The 18,832-nt window shown below is 35.4% G+C and overlaps 1 protein-coding gene across 3 annotated transcripts in view; it reads left to right on the top strand.

Annotated features, from left to right (window-relative positions):
* TMTC1 (transmembrane O-mannosyltransferase targeting cadherins 1) overlaps positions 1 to 18,832 on the top strand; it is a 291,956-nt gene that overhangs the window by 179,456 nt on the left and 93,668 nt on the right. The window lies entirely within an intron of this gene.

Here is an 18,832-nt window from a genome sequence, read left to right as displayed (position 1 = left end):
ATTTGAAGAGCACAGAAATCATTAAGAAGCTTGCTGAAGCCTAGAGAGAGTTTCCAGAATCAGAGAAGAAAGTATAGGCAGTTTTAAAAGTATGCCAAGAATAGGCCTCTAAGTATAAAGCAGAGCTTTTGATATTAGTCAAAAAAAAAATCTGAAAGAAGAGAAGTGATAAAAAAGGGGGGGGGCTAGAAAGGAAATAATAAAGAAAAAAGAGAGAGCTAACAGTCTTTGGAAAACCCCAAAAACCTCACTTGGGTTTTTTTTAATATTTTTTATTTCTGAACACTTTAAGGAATCAAAGGAAATTTAATCACAGGAAATGAAGATTTTAAATCAAGAATGGAAAAATCTATGATCATCTCAAAAGCAGTTATATACTCAACTTTCTGAAGATGATAAAATTTGTCATGCAAATGAAATTAAATGATGGGAAGAAAAAATGCTTGAACTTGAATGGGAAGATCTTTTACACTTTAGAAAGATAAAAATCAAAATTGGAAAATGCCTTGAAGATATCTATTGATGTTTGTATCTTCATATGAATATGAAAAATACTCAAGAAACTAATCAGGTGTCTACGCAGAACTGTGGCAAAATTTCTAAAATTGATGATGATGAGCATTTTATAGTAATCCATTTTTGTTAACACATGGACTTCAGCCAGTATACTGATATATTTTGTATTAGCACCTAGTTGTGGATACTCAACTGGTATAAATTCAGTCCAGATTCAGAAAAAGTTTGCTCTCAGAACCACTGAATACCAAAAGAAAAAAATTCATCTAGATATAGGAGGGATTAATTTATCCTTACTTATGTTGATTTTAATTAGTTATTAATTATCTAGCCTAATAAGAAGCAGAGATGTAGACAAGAGATAGATTTGTAATTTGAATACTGTTTTCTATAAGAGAGAGAACAGCCACAGTTTGGGATCTTTTTTTTTCTTTTAATCCCTTACCTTCTGCCTTGGAATCAATACTGTGTATTTGTTCCAAGGCAGAAGAGTGGTAAGGGCTAGGCAGTGGGGGTTAAGTGACTTGCCCAGGGTCACACAGCTAGGAAGTGGCTGAGGCCAGATTTGAACCTAGGACCTCCCATCTCTAGTCCTGGCTCTCAATCCACTGAGCTACCCAACTGCTCCCTGGTATGGGATCTTTAAGGAAGAATTTAAGGAAATCTTATAAAAGAGATTAGGGGATATCTAGGGAAATGATGGCAGACCCTAATGGAATTTACCCACTTTTCTAGAAGGTCAAAAAGTAGAGAATAAGGGTTCTCTAATCCACATTTTAAAGTGGTATTGAAAGGCTGTGTCATTAGTGTAAAGAGCACTGATCTTAACAGAGAATCTAGGTTCAAATCACATATATGGTCAAGCTATTAACCTTTCCAGACTTCATCTATAAAATGAGGGAGTTGAATAAGATGATCTCTAAGTTCTGTTCCAGCTCACCAAGACCAACCCCTTCATTTGACATGATGAGACAACTGAAACCAAGATAGTTTAAGTGTTTTGACACAGATGGTAAATAGTGCCAGAACCTACTCCAAGTCCAAGAAAGAACCAAAACATAGTATATATTGACTGCCACAAGTGAAAACATTTAAGCAGCTAAACCAAGGTTGAGCATAATGACATACTGATTCTGGAGAACACTTCCCTGGTGTGGAACTATGAGAATGAAAAGTTGAAGAGACTAACCTGGTATTGGTGTTTTTTCCTCAAGAGGCTTTCTTTGTTTCTTAGGGTTCTATGGAGGAAGGGTGGGCTCTATAAGGAAGCACTGGTGTAAAAAACCAAAAGGCACCTGTTTAAAAAAAAAAAAAGCAAATACATCCACAGCCATACAATAAGAAAACTGCCCATCCCTCTACCTTGCATGCAGTTGAGTGTATTGGAAAGAACACTGGCAGAGAAGCTGGATTTAATCTAGTTCTGCTGCTTGCTACCTATAACACTAGGCTTTATTCTTTATTCTTATCTTAGATTCTTTACAGGTAAAATTAGAGAATTAAAGTGGATAATCTCAAGTTCCTTTTCCCTTTTAACATTGTAGAGTCCAGATTGACACAACTACAAAATAGTTCATTTTAATTACATGAAATTGAAGTTGTTTCCAAAGGGGAGGGAAACAGTTGACTGGGGGGAAAGTCTGTATAATATAAGTCTGCTAAAAGTTTGATATTTAAGATATATAGAAAACCAACAGAAACAATTGACCAAAAAGTTGCTCCCAAATAGAAAAGGAGTCAAAGAATAGGAACAAATATTACCCAATGCAATAGTGAACCATTAATGACCATATGGAAGATTGGATTTAGATGACTAAGAAGAAAATGCAGATCAACACCTTAAGGTTTTACCTCCCACCTGGCAAATTGTCAAAGATGATGATTGAAATAGTTGATGTTGGACTACATGAACTACTTGATGTGCAGTGAAGTAAGCAATGCCAGGAAAACTAATTTACACAATGACCAATTACTTACGAAACAAAACTAAATGTGAAAATGTAGAGAACAAGCTTAGATCCAAAGAGATGTGAGGAGATAGATCCCTATTCCTTTGCAAAGGTCCAGGTCCACAGATGTGGAATGCTGAGCTGAGTTTATTTTATCTTCTAAACATTAAATTGGATCATTCTCTGGGAATAAAGAGGAAGAGTATTCGACATTTTGACAATATAAAAATGTTTTTAAGATTCTATGATCCTAGTCAGAATTTGGTGTGTTAGAGTTGAGGTAATGTAATTAACTAAAATTTTGAAATTGCCTAAAATTATTGTATAAAATCTAAAATGTAACTCAATTATGTTTAAAAAAAGAAACCATCAGAAAGATTTGCATGTTGGGAAGGCAGTTACAGAACTGTTGGGCCTGTCTCTTGAACTCCCTCTCTGAAGCAGGTTGCTAGAGATTTTTCTCTGGGATTCTCTGTTAGTGATTTCTCTGAGAGTTAACTGAGAAATTGGAAGAACATCTGTTAAGCTGAAGAAAGTTCAGCTTTGGAGTGAAAGCTTTTCTCCTAGAGAGAAAGCTGCCAGTAGGAGACTCTGTTTCCTCCCACTGGAACAGTATCAGTGTCTCTGCTGGGGAGAGTCAGTCAAGGCTAGTGATTTCTAACTGCCACATCTGACAGTTAGCTGACGCAACTTGTGAATTTTCATACATAATTTAAGGATTTAATATAATTTTAGAATGGGCTAGTAAGATAGAATTAAATCTGTAGTCAATGTATGAAAATGTAGTTGTCTACCTGGTAGACTAAGAAGACACCTTGTGAAGGACAGTTGGGGGTCTGGGTTTTAGGTAGAAATATTAGAATTAGGGTAAGGCATTTCCTGCTTTATTCCTATCTCTTTTATTCTGTCCCTGCCTCTCCTCATAGTTAATAATAACTAAGTATTGGATTAAGCTGTGTCCATTTGGTCCATCCACTGCCTTTAAATAGGTTACTCTAACAGCATTAGCCTATATCTGCCACCTGAGTAGTATCAATCAGCTGTCAATATCTAACCCCCAACAAGATTTATATTACCCATAACACATAGATAAAAGTAAATCAAACTGTGAAATATTTTTGATACTGGATGACAACTATGGAGAAAGTATTTTTATTTTCTAATGAGGAAACAAGCATTTGCTTTTCTCAAATTGTCTTAAATTATAAAAGCCACAGTGTTAAAAGCTACCACTGTTGTGTATTTTTAAAGAATAAGGAATTGACCAAGGTAAATTTTAAAACCTAGGCAAGTTCTAATTCCCAGATAATAATAGCTCATATAGTATTCCAAGATGATGAGTGGACATACATACAATTGCTGATTTCAGTTATAACTTTTTAAGAAACTACTGAGGGATTTCTAAATGTTTTGCATCCATTTTTTCTGGTAAAGTAAAAAATTATGTGCACATTGATGTTTCTATTGCAGAAAATAAAATCATCTAATGTGCTCCACCTATAAAAAAAATTTACAACCAAGAAAGAAATAGAGAGTATTATAAGATATAAAATGAGTAATTTTGATCATATTAAATTAAAAAGATTTTGTATAAACAAAATCAATGCAACCAATATTCGAAGGGAAACAATAAACTGGGGGGGGAATGATAACAAATATCTCTGACAAATGGCAAAAGAATGTGAACAAGCAATTTTCAGATGAAGAAATCAAAGCTATCAATAACCATATTAAAAATGTTCTAAATCATTCTTGATTAGGGAAATGCAAATTAAAACATTGCTGGGGTACCACCTCACACATATCAGATTGGTTAATGTAAAGGAAAGTGATAAATATTGGAGGGGACATAGCAAAATTGGGATACTAATGCATTGTTGCTAGAGTTGTGAACTGATCCAAACATCCTGGAGGACAAATTGGAACTACACCCAAATGGCTATATCCTTTGAATGCCACTACTTTGAAGACAAAATTAAAAAGGGGAAAGGAATCACTCATACAAAAATATTTATAACTGTTCTTTTTGTGATGGCAAATAATTGGAGATTGATGGGATGTCTATCAATTGATGAATGGCTGAACAAATTGTGGTACATGTTGGCAATGGAATACTATTGTGCTATAAGAAATGATATGCAAGATTATTTCAGAAAAAGTTTGAAAGATCTATGGGAACTGATGCAGATTGAAATAAGTGGAACTGGGAGAATATTATGCACAATAAGAGCAATATTGGATGATGATTATCTGTGAAAACTTGACTACTCTCCAACACAGCTCAGCAGCAAGAACTAGAAAGAGAAATCCCATTCAAAATCACCTTAGACAAAATAAAATACCTAGGAATCTACCTCCCAAGACAAACACAGGAACTATATGAACACAACTACAAAACACTCGCCACACAACTAAAACTAGACTTGAACAAATGGAAAAACATTAACTGCTCATGGATAGGACGAGCCAATATAATAAAAATGACCATCCTACCCAAACTTATTTATCTATTTAGTGCCATACCCATTGAACTACCAAAATACTTCTTCACTGATTTAGAAAAAACCATAACAAAGTTCATTTGGAAGAACAAAAGATCAAGGATATCCAGGGAAATAATGAAAAAAAACACATATGATGGGGGCCTTGCAGTCCCTGACCTAAAACTATATTACAAAGCAGCAGTCATCAAAACAATTTGGTACTGGCTAAGAAACAGAAAGGAAGATCAGTGGAATAGACTGGGGGAAAGCGACCTCAGCAAGACAGTATACGATAAACCCAAAGATCCCAGCTTTTGGGACAAAAATCCACTATTCGATAAAAACTGCTGGGAAAATTGGAAGACAGTGTGGGAGAGACTAGGAATAGATCAACACCTCACACCCTACACCAAGATAAATTCAAAATGGGTGAGTGACTTAAACATAAAGAAGGAAACCATAAGTAAATTGGGTAAACACAGAATAGTATACATGTCAGACCTTTGGGAGGGGAAAGGCTTTAAAACCAAGCAAGATATAGAAAGAATCACAAAATGTAAAATAAATAATTTTGACTACATCAAACTAAAAAGCTTTTGTACAAACAAAACCAATATAACTAAAATCAGAAGGGAAACAACAAATTGGGAAAAAATCTTCATAGAAACCTCTGACAAAGGTTTAATTACTCATATTTATAAAGAGCTAAATCAATTGTACAAAAAATCAAGCCATTCTCCAATTGATAAATGGGCAAGGGAAATGGATAGGCAGTTCTCAGATAAAGAAATCAAAACTATTAACAAGCACATGAAGAAGTGTTCTACATCTCTTATAATCAGAGAGATGCAAATCAAAACAACTCTGAGGTATCACCTCACACCTAGCAGATTGGCTAACATAACAGCAAAGGAAAGTAATGAATGCTGGAGGGGATGTGGCAAAATAGGGACATTAATTCATTGCTGGTGGAGCTGTGAACTGATCCAACCATTCTGGAGGGCAATTTGGAACTATGCCCAAAGGGTGCTAAAAGAATATCTACCCTTTGACCCAGCCATAGCACTGCTGGGTCTGTACCCCAAAGAGATAATGGACACAAAGACTTGTACAAAAATATTCATAGCTGCGCTCTTTGTGGTGGCCCAAAACTGGAAAATGAGGGGATGCCCATCAATTGGGGAATGGCTGAACAAACTGTGGTATATGTTGGTGATGGAGTACTATTGTGCTAAAAGGAATAATAAAGTGGAGAAGTTCCATGGAGACTGGAACAACCTCCAGGAAGTGATGCAGAGCGAGAGGAGCAGAACCAGGAGAACATTGTACACAGAGACAAACACACTGTGGTATCATCGAACGTAATGGACTTCTCCATTGGTGGTGGTGTAATGTCCCTGAACAACTTGCAGGGACCCAGGAGAAAAAAACACCATTCATAAGCAAAGGATAAACTATGGGAGTGGAAACACCGAGAAAAAGCAACTGCCTGAATACAGAGGTTGAGGGGACATGACAGAGGATAGACTCTAAATGAACACTCAAATGCAAATACTATCAACAAAGCAATGGGTTCAAATCAAGAAAACATCTAATGCCCAGTGGACTTACGCGTCGGCTATGGGGGGTGGGGGGGGGAGGAAAAGAAAATGATCTATGTCTTTAACGAATAATGCTTGGAAATGATCAAATAAAATATATTTAAAAAAAAAAAAAGAAAACTTGACTACTCTTAGTAATGAAATGAACTGCTACAATCCTGAAATATTTACAATGGGGAATGCTATCCAACTCCAGAGAAAGAACTGTTGAAGTTGTCTTTCACATCAGTGTATTTCTGGTTTTATTTTAGGATTTTGGTTACATATCAGTGTGTTCTTACAACAATGACCAATATGGAAGTATGTTTTGCATGGCAATAAAAAGGGGTGGGGGGAAGAAAAGATGGCGGCTAAACTGAAGGAAAAGGATATCACTGTATATACTGTGCTAAAGGAAAACCTGATGTAGGTAAAAAAGGGAAGAGTTGTCAAGCTCAGAAAGCTTAGAGAAGTAAGAAAAAGGAGGAAGAAAGATGAGAAAGGTTGAGGAAGATGACCAGGAAGATGAAGATGGGGGGAGGAAGAAGAAGATGATGATGAATAAGTTGGTTTTAGAGCAATTTTTCCTTTTCTATAAAACATTTAACCCTAATGTACACAATGCAATCATTTTCAAGGGGAAAAATTAAATATAAGGCTGTGTAAATATAATTATGCAGATAGTTATTGTATCTTCATATCAAGAGGGTTATGATGAAGAGAACCCCTGTTAAGCTGGTATAAACAGGCTATGAGGATTTTACAGAACCTGGTCAAAGAGGGTAGTCTCTTTAAGGTCAGAGAGCAAAAATGACTGCCTGAGGCCAGTGAGTAATCAATCTCACTGCTCCTCAGAAATAACAGTTTAGAATAGGCAACTTTCAGATAAAGAAATCAAAACTATCAATAAGCACATGAAAAAAGTGTTCTAAATCTCTTATAATCAGAGAAATGCAAATCAAAACAACTCTGAGGTATCACCTCACACCTAGCAGATTGGCTACATGACAGCAAAGGAAAGTAATGAATGCTGGAGGGGATGTGGCAAAGATGGGACATTAATGCATTGCTGGTGGAGTTGTGAATTGATCCAACCATTCTGGAGAGCAATTTGGAACTATGCCCAAAGGGCGATAAAAGACTGTCTGCCCTTTGATCCAGCCATAGCACTGCTGGATTTGTACCCCAAAGAGATAATAAGGAAAAAAAAACTTGTACAAGAATATTCATAGCTGCGCTCCTTGTGGTGGCAAAAAATTGGAAAATGAGGGGATGCCCATCAATTGGGGAATGGCTGAGCAAATTGTGGTATATGTTGGTGATGGAATACTATTGTGCTCAAAGGAATAATAAAGTGGAGGAATTCCATGTGAACTTGAAAGACCTCCAGGAATTGATGCAGAGTGAAAGGAGCACAGAAACTGATACACTGAGGTACACTCAAATGTAATAGACTTCTCTATTATTAGCAATTCAATGATCCAGAACAATTCAGAGGGACTTATGAGAAGGAACACTATCCACATTCAGAGGAAAAACTGTGGGAGTAGAAACAGAAGAAAAACAACTGCTTGATCACTTGGGTTTATGGGGACATGATTGGGGATATAGACCCTAAATGATCACCCAAGTGCAAATATCAATAATATGGAAATAGGTTTTGATCAAAGACATATGTAAAACCCAGTGGAATTGCTAGTCAGCTATATGGGAGGGGATTGAGGGAAGGGAGGTAAAAGAACATGATTCTTGTAACCAAGGGAAAATATTCTAAATTGACTAAAAATTTTCAAAATAAGAAAGAATATGGTTTAATAACATTGATAACTGGGTATGGGATGAGGGAAGTGGGTTGAGGATTATTCTCTAACTCTAATAAAACCAACTGACTTTGATGGCAAATCTCTCCTTTTTTTTTCCCATTTGAATTAGTTTATTTAGTCATTTTAGAACATTATTCCTTGGTTACAATAATCACATTATTTCCCTCCCTCCCATCCATCCAGCCTTCCTGCAGCTAATGCGCAATTTCATTGGGCATTACTTGTGTCCTTTATCAGAACCTATTTCCATGTTGTTGGTGTTTGCATTAGGATGTTCATTTAGAATCTATATCCCCAACCATATCCCTTCGATCCATGCATTCAAGCAGTTGTTTTTCTTTGATATTTTTATTCCTACAGTGTTTCCTCTGAATGTGGATAGTGGTTTTTCTCGTAGATTCCTCCAAGTTGTTCAGGGTCACTGCATTGGCAAATCTCTTCTGTTCTACACTGAAGTCGAGGCTATGCTGACTATACTCTGCATGATAAATCCCTTCTATTCTTAACTAAACCTAAGCTAAACCCACTTAGGAACAAGTCCCTAGATCAGTGATAGGCAACCTTTTGAGCTTGGTGTGTTCGCCAAAAAATCGAACATAACTTGGGTGGTATGTCACTTTGAGAAAAAAAAAAAACATACTTTTTGCAATATTTATAGTTTTAAATAACAAAAATGTATAATTGTAATATATATTTAATAAACTAAAAACTAATTATTTAACTTACCTGATTAGTGACTTCTTTGTTGATCTGTCAGTTTCTTTTGTTTGTCTTGATATTATTTAACTTGTGTGGGATAAGGGGAATTCTTTAACTAACCTGCCTATTAGTGACTTTTTTGTTGATGAATTTCATTGGCTAAATCTTCAATTGAAGGTTGATATTTTGTACATTTCAAGCCCAAGGAAGTGCTATTAACTTCATCTGTTAATGTTTCTTTTGTTGGTTTTGATATCATTTAACTGCCCGCTTGTGCTCCTTCCATGTACATGCTCCTCCTCCCCACCCCCAGGAGAGGCCCCCACACCCCAGCCCCATGGAGCAGCCCTCCCCCCAGCTGGCCTTGGAAATAGGAAGACCTGGTTCAAGTTCACCAACTCTCATCACCCTGTCTTCTTTTCCCTGGACATACTCTGGTTTGTCAATGTTCCTTTCAAAACTCGGGACCCAGAACAAAATTCAGTAGTACTCTATATGTGGTCAGAGAAGTCAAAGCATATTTAGAGTATTGCTTCCCTTACTTTTAGACACTATGCTTTTATTAATCCTATGATAGTAATAGTGTTTTGATAAGCCTCTGTAAATATAATTTGTAAACCTCAGGTCACCACATAATTGTGTGCTATTGTTATTATTGACTTAACCTGAACATATAATGCACTTATATTGCTCTCTTTTCTTAAGAACTACCTTTTGTTCCACTTACTGCCTCTAACAATAGTTATACTACTTACATAATTATTTCTTCACTGTGTCAAGTAAAAATTCCTGGAGAATGGGTTCCAGGTATCGGGTTTTTTTTTTTATTAGACTAACAATAATCGACAAATCAATGGTCAGCAATCTCTCTTGGTAATTGAAGACAAATTCATTCATCATCTTGAGTCTTTAAATACAATTTTAGAAGGTCACTATTCAATCCTCCCCAAGACATCTCTAATTACTGGATACCTAATGAGGAAGTGGGCTAATAGTTTCCAGTCCCTCCCTGATCACTTCATGATGATGGGGAAAATCACATGCCTGATTGTAGAATTCCAATATCCTTGTAATCCAGATGAAGAAATCAACTTAAGCCTGGACAGGATTGACTTTTCCCTGCTCATCCCAATGGGGGAAATCAAGTATGTCCTTCTGACATAATTGGCCAAAATTAGTTTTTGTTTACTGTAATGGGCCATGAGTAGGAAGCATGATGATGAGTGATTGGATCTGAGGACCATTGTAGCCATGGAAAGTGAGAGTCAGCCTGCTAGGAAGACTAACAGGCTAAAGAGAGAGAATGAGATAAGAAGTAAAGATTAAGGCAGGAAAGATTAAGCCCAGCATGTCTGAGAAGGACTAAGCGGAAGAATCATGGCACCATGATTGGGGACTATGGTCTTCATTTACTGTGACAAAGAGAAAGACTTTTATAGAGAGTAAAATATTAAACATTCTTGGGAGGGTGTTACTCTCCCACAGGATGATGTTTATGAAAATGACTTCATACATGAATGTTACCAGGGTTGCTATTACAGACATAAGCAAGCTGAGAAACAGTGATTGCTAATCTGTTCTTGGGGAAAGGCAGGTTTGGTACTTTCAATCATGATGTTATCAGTACTTCTTTGCTCTTCTGAGTGAGTGGGGACTCAGAGTATAGTGATGTCCTTTGACTGAGAGCAGCAATTCCTTTGTGTGAGAGATTGGGGCATTGCCAGCAATCTCAGGCAAGCATGGCTAATTTCCTCAGTGGGTCTCACAGTTTACTAGATGGGCTGAAGCTTATGTTCTTAATCTTAACTATCCCAATTTTAGAAGCTGCTCGGGGGCAGAGAATATGAGGTCATTCATAGGACTGTTAGTACAAAGGAATGAGGGAAAAGTATGTTACAGAGCCCTATTAGAAATAAAATAATATAGTAGTTAAAATAAATCTTCCCATCACATTCTGAGGCAAGGAAAACCAATCAGTAAACATTTTAAACACATGTTATCTGTGTGGCACTCTGCTAGGCACTAGGAGTAGAAAAACAATAAAGAATTCCTGTCAATGAATTTTAATTCTAACATGATAGATAATATGTATATATAGGTGTAGCATCCCTTCAGAATCCACTCTCTAATTCAACTCACATTGGTAGAATGGCATCCCCATAGGTTGTGGAGAGGTAATAGATTTTAGGGGATAACTCTGAGTTATTGTACCCTTAAAATTGTTGGGAAATCATATTTCAAACCTTCCACTCCTTTAATGTGGAAGCTGTTAAATCTTGTTTGATCCTAACTATGGTTCCACAGTATTTGATTATTTCTTTCTGCTGCTTATAGTATTTTCTTCTTGACCTGAGAACTCTGACTTTGACTATGATATTCCAGGAAACATTCATTTTAGGATCTCTTTCAGAAGGTGATTGGTTGATTCTTTTAATTTCTACTTTACTCTCTGATTCTTAGAATATCAGGGCAATTTTGGTTTATACTTTCTTGAAATATGATGTCTAGGATTTTTTAAAAAATTATGATTTTGGGGTAGTCCAATTATATCTTAAATTATCTATCCTGGATCAATTTTCCAGGTTAGTTCATTTTCCAAAGATATATTTCACATTTTCTTCTATTTTTTCATTGTTTTGATTTTGTTTGATTGTTTCTTGATGTCTCATGGAATCATTGGCTTCTAATTGCCCAATTCTAATTTCAAAGAAATTATTTTCTTTAGTGAGCTTTTGTACCTCTTTTTCCATTTGGTCAATTTTGGTTTTTAGGTAGTTCTCTTCGGTGAATTTTTGTCCCTCTTTTATCATTTAACCAATTCTATTTTTAGGTAGTTATTTTCTTCTATTTCTTTTTGTGCTTCTTTTACCAAGGTGTTGACTTTTTTAAAAATCATTTCTTGCATCACTCTTAGTTCTTAACTCAATTTTGTTTTGTCTTTGTGGCATAGTGGTAAATGACAGAGAATTAATTTTGTTTGGTCGTTTTCAATTGTGTTTGACTCTTTGTGACCTCACTTGGGGTTTTCTTGGCAGGCAGAGATACTAGAGGAGTTTGTCATTCTAATACAATAGTCTTATTTTTAGATGAGGAAATTGAGGTCCATAGAAGTTAGATGACATGCAGGGTCATACAGACATCAGTTAGCTCCTATTTTTTAATTACTCAAAAGAAACAAGGTCATTTGATGAGTCCACGAGTAAGAATCATAAAGTCACATTCAGAGAAGGAAGGAATCTTAGGAATAAAGCACCTATTTTAAAGATGAGGAAGAAAAAATAAGACTCAGAAAAGTAAAATTATTTGTCTATGTTCACACAACTGATTATTATAAGAGCCTTCATTTGAACCTACTTTCTCTTACTCTAATCCAGAACTCTTTCTATTATACCGTATTGCTATATATATTATCATTATACCATATACTGTAATTAGGAGGTAGTAAAGTCTGAAATCAAACTCAGATATTTTTATATTTAGTCTATTGCTCTTTTTTTTACACATGTTGCTTTCAAAAGAACTTATTCATGAAAGCTAGATTTAGCTCTTGCCAGATCTTGTAACAGCACATTTAATAGAGATCACCATGATTTATAGCTTCTGATGAGGATAATTATCCTTATTTTTCAGAGGAAGAAACAATACAGTCTTAATGAAGACTCTGTAGGCTTAAAAAACAACAAAGAAAACTGGTTTGCTAAGGCCAAATTCTATTGCTCCCTATTAAATATAGAAGCTATTGATATGTAGTCACTAAATAACACAAGGTTGAACTGTACTTTCACCTGGGATTTTGCCTAGTGAGCAGGAAACATCTCTTCTAAATTCAGATAACTCACATCTCTATTCCAGAGTAGTTATGTTTAGTCATTGGATGAATTGTGAAAGATTCTAATTTTGGAGTACATGCTACCAATTTTCTCTCTTGGCAGAGCCCTGATGGATGGAACTTACATATTTAATTCACATACCTAATATAGGAAGAATTTATTAAATGCCTACTTTGTGCTAGGCAGTATGCTAAATACTTTACAAATATTTCATTTGCTCTTCATAATACCTATAAGGTAGGTACTATAATTATTCTCATTTACAGGTGAGGAAACCAAAGTCAATAGAGGTTGTGACTTGCCCTGGATCCCACAGCTGGAAAGTGTCTGAAGCCAAATTTGATCTCAGGTCTTCCTGAATCCATGCCCAGTGGTCTACCTATTGTTAACACCTCACTGCCTTAATTACCTTGAATACATCCCCACTCCATGAGTTGTCTCTTCTATATTTACTTTACTACTATTTGTTAAAATAATATACCTTCTAGTACTAGTTGTGATATGCTTTTATCTTCATGAAAATCTCACAGGGGAAAAAACATATATAGCTCCTTCTATTTTAAAAAGTATTATTTGTTAATAGCAAGGGTGTTATTTTAACAAGGAAGTTCTTTCTAGCACTTAGATCAGAGGTGTGAAACTCACAGGCTACAGGCTTGTAGCTCAAAAAAATTCCCATTAATTTTTTTTTCTAACTAGATCACAGAGATTCAGTCATGACCTAGATTGTTTACTTGGTATATTTCTTTCAACTTTCACTTTAGAAGAATTAGCTTTGCTCCATAATCCTTAAGCATAAATAAAGTGGTTTTTGTTGTTGTTGTTTTTAACATTTTGTTGTAAATACTTTTATAGTATGTATTCTGGGGCTATTCTCCACACTCCTTCTGTTACTGACAGGTCAGTTCTCTGGAAGGCAGTTACTACATCTTCCCTCAGATTCTAGAGATACTAATGAAGAGTTGAAGGTCTATTTCTAATGCTATAAATCATGAGCCCCTTGTGCTTCCCCCTTGATATCAGTCAAAATCAGTTATTTATCTAGATCCATTAGGTTTTCAGCTCCTTGAAGGCAAAAATTGTCTTTACCTTATATCCACAGCCCTCACCCAGTGCCTGACACATAATAGGCACTTAATAAATTATTTAGTTAGATTTTATAATCAGATATTCACTACAATGGTATATTTGGTACAAAGCATCTTTTCACTCATCTCTCTCCCCACACTCTCACAAGTATATAGCTAGACCTGATTCAGACCAGTCCTCTGGTAGTTGATTTTGCTATTGCAATAGAATATGATAATTAGAGATTATCCAGTAATTGACAAATGGAGATTTAGTTGGCACAGGAGAAGGATATTTAACAATGGAACAATCAACAGCATATGGAGTTAATTGATCTGAACATAGCTCTCCTGCTTTGATTTAGTTGACTGGCAATGCACTAGAAAGAACCTGGAGCTCCTCCAAGTTATTTTGCACTAAAGCAGTCAAAAAGTTCAGTCATTACTCTGAGATAACTAAATCTCAAGGGTGGTTTTAATGACCCGTTAAGGAAAAACTAGCCTTATCTTCATGCGATTAGGGTTTTTGTATATTGCTAACCCAAGTATCAGACTATAAATCCATTATTCTTTCCATTCTACTACATTACCTTTTGTACCTGCTTTAGAATGAAAACTCCTACAGATATACAGACAATAATAATTTTGGTATGGTGTAGTTCAGTGATAGTGAACCTTTTAGAGACTAAGTTCCCAAATTGCTACCTTCATGCCTCATGTGAGCCCCCTGCCTTACCCCAGTTATGGGAGGGAGAAAGTGCTCCCATTGAGCTGCTGGGCAGAGGGACAAATGATGGGAGAAATGTCCTCAGGGTATGTGGAGAGGGGGAGGGAAGATGCCCCCTCTGGCATGTGTGCCATAGGTTTGCCAAAACAGGTATAGTAGAACAAGTCTTGAATTAGAAGGCCCTCTTTCTCATGCTACCTCTTCTTACTATCTGTGTTATCTTGGATAAGCAATTTAACCTCTCTCAATTAGTTTCCTACATTTCAAATTAATAATATGGAGCTGATATTATAATGTCTATCTGATAGGAGTTTTGTGAAGATGAAATCAGAAAATGTGTATTATGCCACTGGGATCTCTAAATACACATGTTGGTTTTAAAATTAATATACAATAATTCAAGTATTATATTTATTAAAATTTAAAAAACTAGAGTAAAGCCTGCCTAACTAGACCACGAGGAAGAAGCGAGAGTGGGAGGAGTCATAGCAAACGTAAATACAAACAATGTTACAACACATGTACATGAAAGGGAAAAGGAAATTTTGGGAAACATATTCCTGGTACAACATTCTAACTAAATACATATGAGTAATTAAAATTTTATTTTTTAAGATGTGCAATTATTTCATCCTGAATTATTCTGAGGTGATATATACAGTCAGTCATTTTCAGGGGTTTGTTTCAGTTTAGAGCAAGGTTTGAATGGTAGTTTTAAACAATCTTCTTCCCTTTTCCTTCTATGCTCTTTATACTACACTCCCATTTTTGCCTTAGAAAGATCAGGTTTTAGCTATATAATCTAGATGCAACTTTGCATTCACTCTTAATATAATGTAAAGCCTATGTGTCACGTAAACAAATCCCAGACTGGGAATGTAATTTTCCTTTCAAACTTGGCATCCTAAAAAATTAAGGAAAAAGCAATGAAAAGCAAGGGAAAGAGACACATATACCCAGTCATGGTTTCCAGTAAGGAAATGAGAACTGTCCAGTGAAATATGGGAAAAGGAAGAAAACAGGAAAGTCATATATTATATTTGTCAATTGCTTGATTTAGAAAGGAGAATGTGTTTATGAGCTGTCCTTATTTTATTAAAAGACTATTAATATTTTGTGCTTTTAAATTCCTTTTTAATTGTGCTCCTAGAACTCAAATGTCATTACTTAATCAGAGCTCTATAGAGGAGATTCTTGCTAAAATAAATATTAAAGGATATGTCTCATATTAAAATCCCTACTTAAAGAAATATGTTTCTAGTAATTATTTTCTTCAGATTCCAATTAATCTTGTGGTGTCCTAATAACTGTTTTATAGGGTCTCCTTTATTTACTAAAAATTCTAAATTGTAAAAGTCAGTTCAATCTGATGATTAGAAAGTCATAAGGAACAAAAAAAAATTATATGTAATTCTCAAGGACATCATTTACAAAAATGGACCAGTGTTTGAGACATAAAATCCCATACAAACACATTTAGAAAAGCAGAAATATTAAACACGTCATTTACTGACAATAGTGTAATAAAAATTTCATCTCACAGAAGGCCTTTGAATAAAGGATTAAACATTAATTAAACTAAATAATTTACTTCTACAGAATTGGTTTCTGTTTGGTTTGAATTGGTTTATAGAAAAAATAGGAATTATATACAAGAAATGGAGGAAAACAACACATAAGAAAGAAGCCAAAAAAAGGTGGAAGTTCCAGAAAATATCAAAGGCATTGTAGTTAGTGGGAAATGGGGAGTAACTGTGCTGAGTCCCCATTCAAAAATAAAATACCTGGAACCTATGCCCCTGCTCTCCAGGGTCCAATCAGAAAAGCAGTGCTGATGAGTATGCTTATATGAGTACCAGGCAGATTCAACCCTGCAGCACAAAGAGATTTGTCAGTGAGGAGTTTCCTGAGGAAAGAAGGGATTGTTGGGAGAGTTCCAGAGAAGTCTAAAAATAGTGTAGCTGTTGGGAAGTGGGGAGAAAATATGGGTTGATTTGTCTATATTAAAAACAATATAATATACTAATAACAATGTATTGGGAAGAAAATAAAACCCTTGGAATTGTGTCAGTAGATGCTGAAAAAACATTGGAAATAAACAATCTTCACATGGTAAATAGTGTCTATCTATCTAAAACAAAAAATATAAACAATAAAGAAAGGGAAAGTCCTTTCTAATAAGATCAGGGATAAGGCAAGGATGTTATTTATTACAACCATTATTTCATATAATTCTAGAAATGCTAGCTAAAGCAAATGGATACAAAAAAGAAATGGAAATAATAGGAAAAAAGGAAACAAAACTATTGCTTGTCACATACAAGATAAAGATTTCTCTAAAGAACTCCAAAAAGTCAATTAAAGATATATTGAAATAATTCAGGATGTTAGCACAGTTGCAGATGTAAAATAATCCGCATAAATCATTAGCATTTCTTTATGTTATCCACAGAATCCAGTAAGAAAAGTTAGGAGAAATATCAATCACAATAACTATAGAAGGCATATAATAGCTCAGAGTTTCTCCATAAAGACACACAGGAGCTATAAAATTACAACTACAAAGCACTATTTTCAGAAATAAAGCTGGATTTAATTCCCTAGAAAAATGAAAAATGCTAAATTACTTATTGGGTGCCATCAAATGACCAGATTTTAATTATCAAATTTAATTACCAAGATTAAACTATTAAATTGTTTTGTAAATGTAGGAAAAATAGTTAAAATTAATCCAGAGGAACAAAAGTTTAAAAATTTCAAAAGAAAAACAAGGGGGAAATGGGGAGGAAAGAAGCACAGATCTCAAACTATACTAAAAAAGTAGAATTGTCAAAGTTATTTGATACTGCTTACAATAGACCATAAATGTATTAGAAGTAAATTAACATAGTTGGCTAGTATTTTAAGCATTGCTGGAAAAACTGGAAGACAACCTAGAAAAATTATCAACATTTCACACTATATACTGAGATGTTCCAGATATACATATATACATATATATATTATGCATATATACATAACCTATATATATATATATATATATATATATATATATATATATATATATATATATATATATATATATAAGATGACATCATAAAATAGAAGATCAAGGAAGAAAATGCCTTTCAGCAATATGGCCAGGGAGAGAAATGGTGATCAAACAAGGGATAGAGAATCATAGAAGATAACATTTTATTTTTTAATTTAAATTTAATTACATAAAATAAAAAAAAATTCTGCACAAACAAAACCAATAGAGTTACGATAGAAGGAAAAATAATCACTGGGGAAAAAAAACCTTTTGAGGATATGCACCATTTTTCATTTGATAAATAGTCAAAGGACATTGGACATTGCCTACAGTAAATACCTCTCTCCTGACCATAGGCAGGGACAGCTGTACAACCATTCTCAGCTCTGAAGAAGCTACAGAATACTGAGACCATCGCCCCTTTTCCCTTAGATATTTGGAGAGGGGAGAGATGACATGGGCATGGTACCCCCAGAAACTCGGGCAGACTATTGTCAGAGAAATTCTTCTGCTCCCTTGCATCCTAGTGACTCCTAGCCTATGGATTCTTTGCTTTTATGCTGATCATAGGGGGATAGTTAATTGCCTAGTAGCCTTTGTCAAGGATTGCATTAATACTGTCCAGCTATGGTCCTTCACCAGCAATATCAAACCCTGACTCCTATTGAATCCCCTTATGAGGATACGGTCGCATGAGGAAGATTCCCCATGTACAGTATAAGAAGTGGGGAATGAAGAGCCAGCTCCCAAACCCCTTCTTTCCCCTCCCTGACCCCTAACCCCAGGAGTCCCTGTCTCTCCCCCTCCTGACATATGCCAGGAGCAATAAAAACCTAACCCCAGGAGTTCTTGTCCCTCCCCCTCCTGACATATGCCAGGAACTGATAACACCTCAGCCCTAGGAGTTCCTCTGTTCACTCTCCCCACCCCAGGAATTCCTTGCACTCCCCCTACCATAAAAGTGTATTAAAAGCCTACAAGCCCCAGACCTGGGGCCAGCCATTTTGGGGGCTGAGCCCAAAGTGCAGTTTTCTTTAATAAAATCCCTCTTGTGTGTTACATTATTGGGTACTGTTTCATACTTGGGATCATAACCAGGAACTTCAGTTGAAGGGACTGTGGAA

This window comes from Monodelphis domestica, chromosome 5 (genome assembly GCF_027887165.1).
Source record: "Monodelphis domestica isolate mMonDom1 chromosome 5, mMonDom1.pri, whole genome shotgun sequence".
In the NCBI taxonomy this organism is placed as follows: Eukaryota; Metazoa; Chordata; class Mammalia; order Didelphimorphia; family Didelphidae; genus Monodelphis; species Monodelphis domestica.
The sequence above is the reverse complement of the archived record's forward strand: the minus strand, read 5'-3'. Positions and strand labels throughout refer to the sequence as shown.